The sequence below is a fragment of the Lissotriton vulgaris genome, chromosome 9, assembly GCF_964263255.1.
Source record: "Lissotriton vulgaris chromosome 9, aLisVul1.2, whole genome shotgun sequence".
Taxonomy (NCBI): Eukaryota; Metazoa; Chordata; class Amphibia; order Caudata; family Salamandridae; genus Lissotriton; species Lissotriton vulgaris.
In genome coordinates, this window is record NC_141697.1 from 486,582,059 (window position 1) to 486,588,058 (window position 6,000).

A 6,000-nucleotide genomic window follows, 5' to 3' on the forward strand; every position below is an offset into this window, starting at 1 on the left:
TGGTCTTGAAGTAACAAGACTTGATCCCTCCTATTCGGATCAAGTATGATGCCTAAAGCACCCTGATCCCCCCAGCCCAAGACAGAGGGACCCTTTTGAGCCACATACAATTTGCCAGAAGCTGACCTCCCTTTAAACTCAAATTTGACAAAGGTAAAGCCCACCATGGGAATCTCCTCCCCAGTGAATGTGACAGGATAGATGTCAGTAGGGTCTAATTCTTTGTTTAAAACACGTAGAAATTTTTCTTCCCATATGTTTTTCTGAATGATAGTGTACGGAGATCCATAGTCTGCGATAATTTCCAAGAGTTCCCCATCAGTAGCTATAATACAATGGGGTTTCTTTGAAAATTGTGATTCCACACCCAGAACAATGTTATCATATATCTCTTCGCCATCAACACATAAAACCCCATCTTCATTCAAAGATACATTATCATCCATGTCATCATTTCCATTGTCCTAAACACCCATGACATGCTTCTGTCCCATCTTATTGAGTCTCCTCCTGCACATTGTTGCAAAGTGACCGGCAACTCCACAAAATGTGCATTTGGATTTCCAAGCTGGACAATTCTTGTCCTTAGCATAATGACCCTTGTTGCCACATCTAAAGCACGTAGGTACCCTATCATCCACACTTTTGTCATGAGAACTACTTTTAGGTTTGAGAAAATCTTTTGAATTGGGTTTTTTATTCTCTATTTTCTGGTTGCTAGATACTTTTCCAACCACTTCACCTTCTTTCTTTAAGGCTGCTTTAGCTCACTTTTTCGACATTTCTGCATTTTTTATTAAATCAGTAATTTCCGATAATGGAGATTCTCCCACTACCCACAGATTCTCCTGAATGGCATCATAAGCAGAATGCATAACAAGCTGATCCCTGATTAAATCATCGTGCAAATTACCAAATTTACACATAATCGCAAATTTGTTTAGCGCAGCAACTAGCAGGCACATGCATCAAGCGATTTAGGAATCGCAAACGGTGCGAATCGCAAAATTCGGCCGTTTGCGATTCCCAAATCACTATTTGGGATGCATCAACCTAAAAGTGAAGAAATCGCTATTTTAGCGATTTTTCAAAGTGCGATTGCTTTTAAGGAATCGCAATTTTGCGATTCCTTAAAAGCAATGCATGAAACTTAAAAAAATTGCGATTTCGCAATTAGAGAGAAAAAATTACCATGAGGTTGGACCTCATGGTAATTTTGCGAAAAGTTAGAAATATGCAATTTTGTTCATATTTTTAACTTTCATGTTGTGCAAACACATGCCCTTAGGGCATGTGTGTACATAACATATGTGCATTGTTTGATTTCAGGGGTGCAACAGGGTGTCCTTTGGACACCCCTGCACCCTTGAAATCGAAATCTCAATTTGTGATTAGCTAATTGCGAATCGCAAATTGAGATTGTCTTCCCATTCTTTCCTAAGGGCCTCTAGGCCCATAGGAATGAATGGGAAGGGATTCCTTAATTGCGATTCGCAAAATGCTAATCGCAAATAAGGAATTCTAAGGAATCGCAATTTATTTAGCGATTTCTTGATGCATAGGCATTTGCGATTCCTTGATTGCGATTCCTTAAAAATCGCAATTAAGGAATCGCAAATGCCGAGATTGATGCATGTGCCTGATAGTCTTCTACTGTTTCATTTGCATTTTGCTTTCTCTGAAAGAATGTGAATCTGTCAATACCCACACAGACAGTGGGGTGATAATGTAAGAAAAGATCCTTCAATGCCTCTAGAAATACATCACTGCTGCTGACTCTGACTTTCTTCTCCATCCATACTAATAATATAAAGAGACAGCCTAAACCTTTGAGGCGGGTAAACTCAAAAAGTACAGCACCAATCAAAACACCCAATACAGCGTTGGAAAGGGCAGTTGCAGCAGAAGGACATAGGCTATGCAGACGCCCGCCATATACATTTAAAAGGTAAAAGAACCGTGCCAGCAAAGTAGTCCCTTGTGGGCGTGTCTGCGTTGTGCTGTGGGCGTGTGCTGGGGGCGTGACAAACGCTGGGGGCGTGTGGTACGTTCCGCCCTTCATGCCATGTCTTTTATCGTGTGCTAATCCCACCCTGCTCCCTTTAAATACCCCTGCACCCCATAATCATAACCCACCCTTACTCCTTAAAATACCCCAACACTCTTAAACACTAACCCATCTTAACCCTATGAATATACCCTTTACCCCAAACCTATCCCTAAACCCTAAAAATACCCCTGTACCCCAAAACCCAAACCTAGCCCTGAACCCTATAAAAACCCCTGTACCTCAAAACCCAAACCTACCCCTGAACCCTAAAAATACCCCTGTACACCAAAACCAAAACCTAGCCCTGAACCCTAAAAATACCCCTGTACCCATAACCCAAACCTACCCCTGAACCCTAAAATACCCAAAAACCCAAACCTAGCCCTGAACCCTTAAAATACCCCTCTACCCCAAAACCTAAACCTACCTCTGAACCCTAAAAATACCCCTGTACCCCAAAACCCAAACGTAGCCCTGAACCCTTAAAATACCCCTGTACCCCAAAAACCAAACCTACCTCTGAACCCTTAAAAATACCCCTGTACCCCAAAACCCAAACCTAGACCTGAACCATAAAAATAACCCTGTACCCCAAAACCCAAACCTACCCCTGAACCCTAAAAAACCCCTGTACCCCAAAACCCAAACCTAGCCCTGAACCCTAAAAATACCCCTGTACCCCAAAACCCAAACCTAGCCCTGAATCCTTAAAATACACCTGTACCCGAAAACCCAAACCTACCGCTGAACCCTAAAAATACTCCTATACCCCAAAGCCCAAACCTAGCCCTGAACCCTAAAAATACCCCAGTACCCCAAAACCCATACATATCTCTAAACCCTAAAACTACCCCTGTACCCCATAACCCAAAACTATATCTGAACCCTTAAAATACCCAAACACCCCAAAACATATACCTCAGTACCCCCAAAACATATACCCCTATAGCGATACTTACCTTATCCAAACATTAAAAAAAAACATGCTTTTACCATTCATGCATTTACAACGCATTTCGTTGTAAATGTATGCGTGGTAAAAGCATATAAAATGTAATGCCATGCGTTATAATGGCATTGCGGAGTCATGGTACTTTCGTAATGAAAGTATGCAGAGTGATGGTATGCGGAAAGAAAGTTGCGGAATAATGGGTGTTTACCCTCCCCCGGTTAGTACATTGGTTGCACGGCGGCCCACATCTCCAGCAACATACTCGTATTTTTTCCCCACCGATATGAAAAATGCACAGGTCTCTCTCATTGATGGCCAGCACCGACATACACTTTTAGACACACCTCCCGCCACAAGTTCTAGAATTGCGAACTTTAGAGCTGGGGAGCTACGTACGAATCTCGGCATCAGCTCAACATTCTGTGATTCCATGCAAATCGCTTTGTCTCCCCGTGCCTTCCACAAATGAATGTGTTCTTCTGTAATGTAAATTGTGCTCCTGCCATGTTGTCGAGTTCGTGCTATATAATATTGCAAGGAAAAATAAAGTAGGGAAACTTGAGTTCACACACTACTGAACGCACACTCTTAAAAGTGAATCGGAGCGTTTCACAGGCCTTTCACAGATAAGAAATGCTATCAAAACAATATACTACTGGCCGGCAGCAATTCATACCCGGACAATGTCGGGACGGGCTGCTAGTCTGATAATAAACACGTAGCCCTTCAGGGCCCAAGTTGTGTAATAGTAATTTTTTTTCTAGCTGCAGAATAAGAGTCTTCACTCTCTTCTTCCAGAACAGAAATATAATTTAAAAAATAGTCTTTCCACTCTGGCCATTTTAGAATAGGCTCACCTGGATGTGCCAAGAAGGGAATTGGAGCGGTAATACCTGAATTAGTATTGCTCATTCTCAATCAGTGACAAAGCAACACAAGGAAAGGAAGCAAGAAAAAAAAACAATAGAAATGAAATACAGTATATACACTCTTGCTATAAATAATGTATAAGGTAAGTACCAAGAATAAGGTTGCTCCTCTCTTCAGTTAAAATCCCGATGATGACAAAGATGCAAGAAACACCATGCAAGAGGCAATACGCAGTAGAAAGATGTGTGTATCACCATATAACCATGGTACTGAGTGCGTATAATCACAGTTAGTAACGATTTAAGTTGAGATGAGGTGTGCGTATCACCGGAGGTTCCTCTGCACAATACGCAATGGCAAGGTGTGCGTATCACCGGAGATTCGTGACCAATGAGCAAAAATAATCAAAATGGCGGCACGTTACACTTGACGTGATGATGTATACGCGTATTACGTGCCGACGTAGAAGCATGGAAGGGGGTTAGCACGTTCACGCTGTGACGTGATTTCTGGAAGAGCAGTCCCGTGAAAGCACAACGTTCGTTTGCGCAAGGGATCCACGAGGACACTCAAATCGAATCAACACAGTCACCACGCGCTGTCAACGGCACACAGCTCAACGGTCAGTAATAAAAATAAAGTACCTCAATTTCCTTAGTCTTGTTTCACCCGGTGAATGTCCAATATCTGAAGAAACAATAAACAAACAAAAAAACTAACAGTATATCTTCAGAGACGGGTAGACAGGAAGCATCCAATTTAGTGGGGAAGATTTAACGAAGTTCTTCTACTCTGCCTGTTGAAAAGAGGAAGGTGGTAGATCCCGTAGTAGGTCCAGTAGTAGTCATCCCAAACGTCGCCAAATTGTAGAGAAGACAGGAACTGGTAATCAGGTTGAAGCTAGTTTATTCGTAAGAACAGGCAGGTACAACCACCTCAGACCTCAGCCACCATACAACTAACTCTGGTATAACATCCCAGAACCCAGTGGCATCTGGTTACTTAGAGACAGGTAACCTAGATACCACAGGCTCCAAGCAGATAAGTTAATTTTCCTTCATTGCCATTAATCATTTTTATCTCTATTTTGAAATTCCCTTGTGGCTTAAACCCCCCCCCCCCTTCCTACTGCCTCTATACCGATCTCCAATGACGAAGATCTCCTTACACCCCCTTCCCTAGTCCCATCCTTGCATGATCAATCAGATTAACCTGCCTTTTCTTTCAGCTTATGTACTATTTCTAATGTTTGAATATATTTAAACATTTTTAGATGTTAATCGAACCTTAATAATTAGTTTTTTGTGTAAATGATTATTCTTCAATTTCATCCTTGTTCTACTTCCTCATGCCAAAATGAGCTCACCTAATTTCTTCGTTTAACTCCAGTTTTTCACCTATTTCCACCGACGCAGGCCGCACACTCCAACGCGGCTCTGCATCGCTACCTTTTATTATTTTGGATTTCATCTTAGCAACAGCAGCTGATCGCAAGAGTGTCAGTTACTTGGCGCTAACGCGATCAGCTGCTGCTCTTCGTATCACTGCACGTAGTTATTGTTTTACAACCTTATTCATAACAATTTTTAAAAAGGGGTTTTAGCAGGAAATCCTCATTTAACTGGCCTTTTCAACATTCTATAACAAAATTAATTACAATGAGAGAGGAATTATTCTCTTGACATTCCTTCATCTATAAACCTTGTTACAATTATTGAGGGAAATCCTCCCTAATTATCTGTCATTAAAGGGCTTTATCACTTTTTACAAGTTAACATTTCCTATATACCATGTCTGACTCTGACTCAGACGAGGCTTCTGCCCCTACTCCTAACATAGACAACGAAGCCCTGCAAAAAATCCTTCATAAGGAATTGAGGTCCTGCATGTTTGAGACCTAGGCCAGATCATGTCCTCTCAAAGGTCACTCCCTGATGAGGATAAAATCTCAGAAATTCCAAACCCCTACTCTGACAAGATCACTGAATTAAGGGGTAAAAGACTTAAGAAAAGTAAAAACATTGATAAGGGCAATATAGGAGGTCCAAGCACCTCATCAATTCAGGGAGGTCTTAGCACCTCAACTTCTAATGATGGTCCTCGCACTTTAAACTCCCAAGGTGTCCCT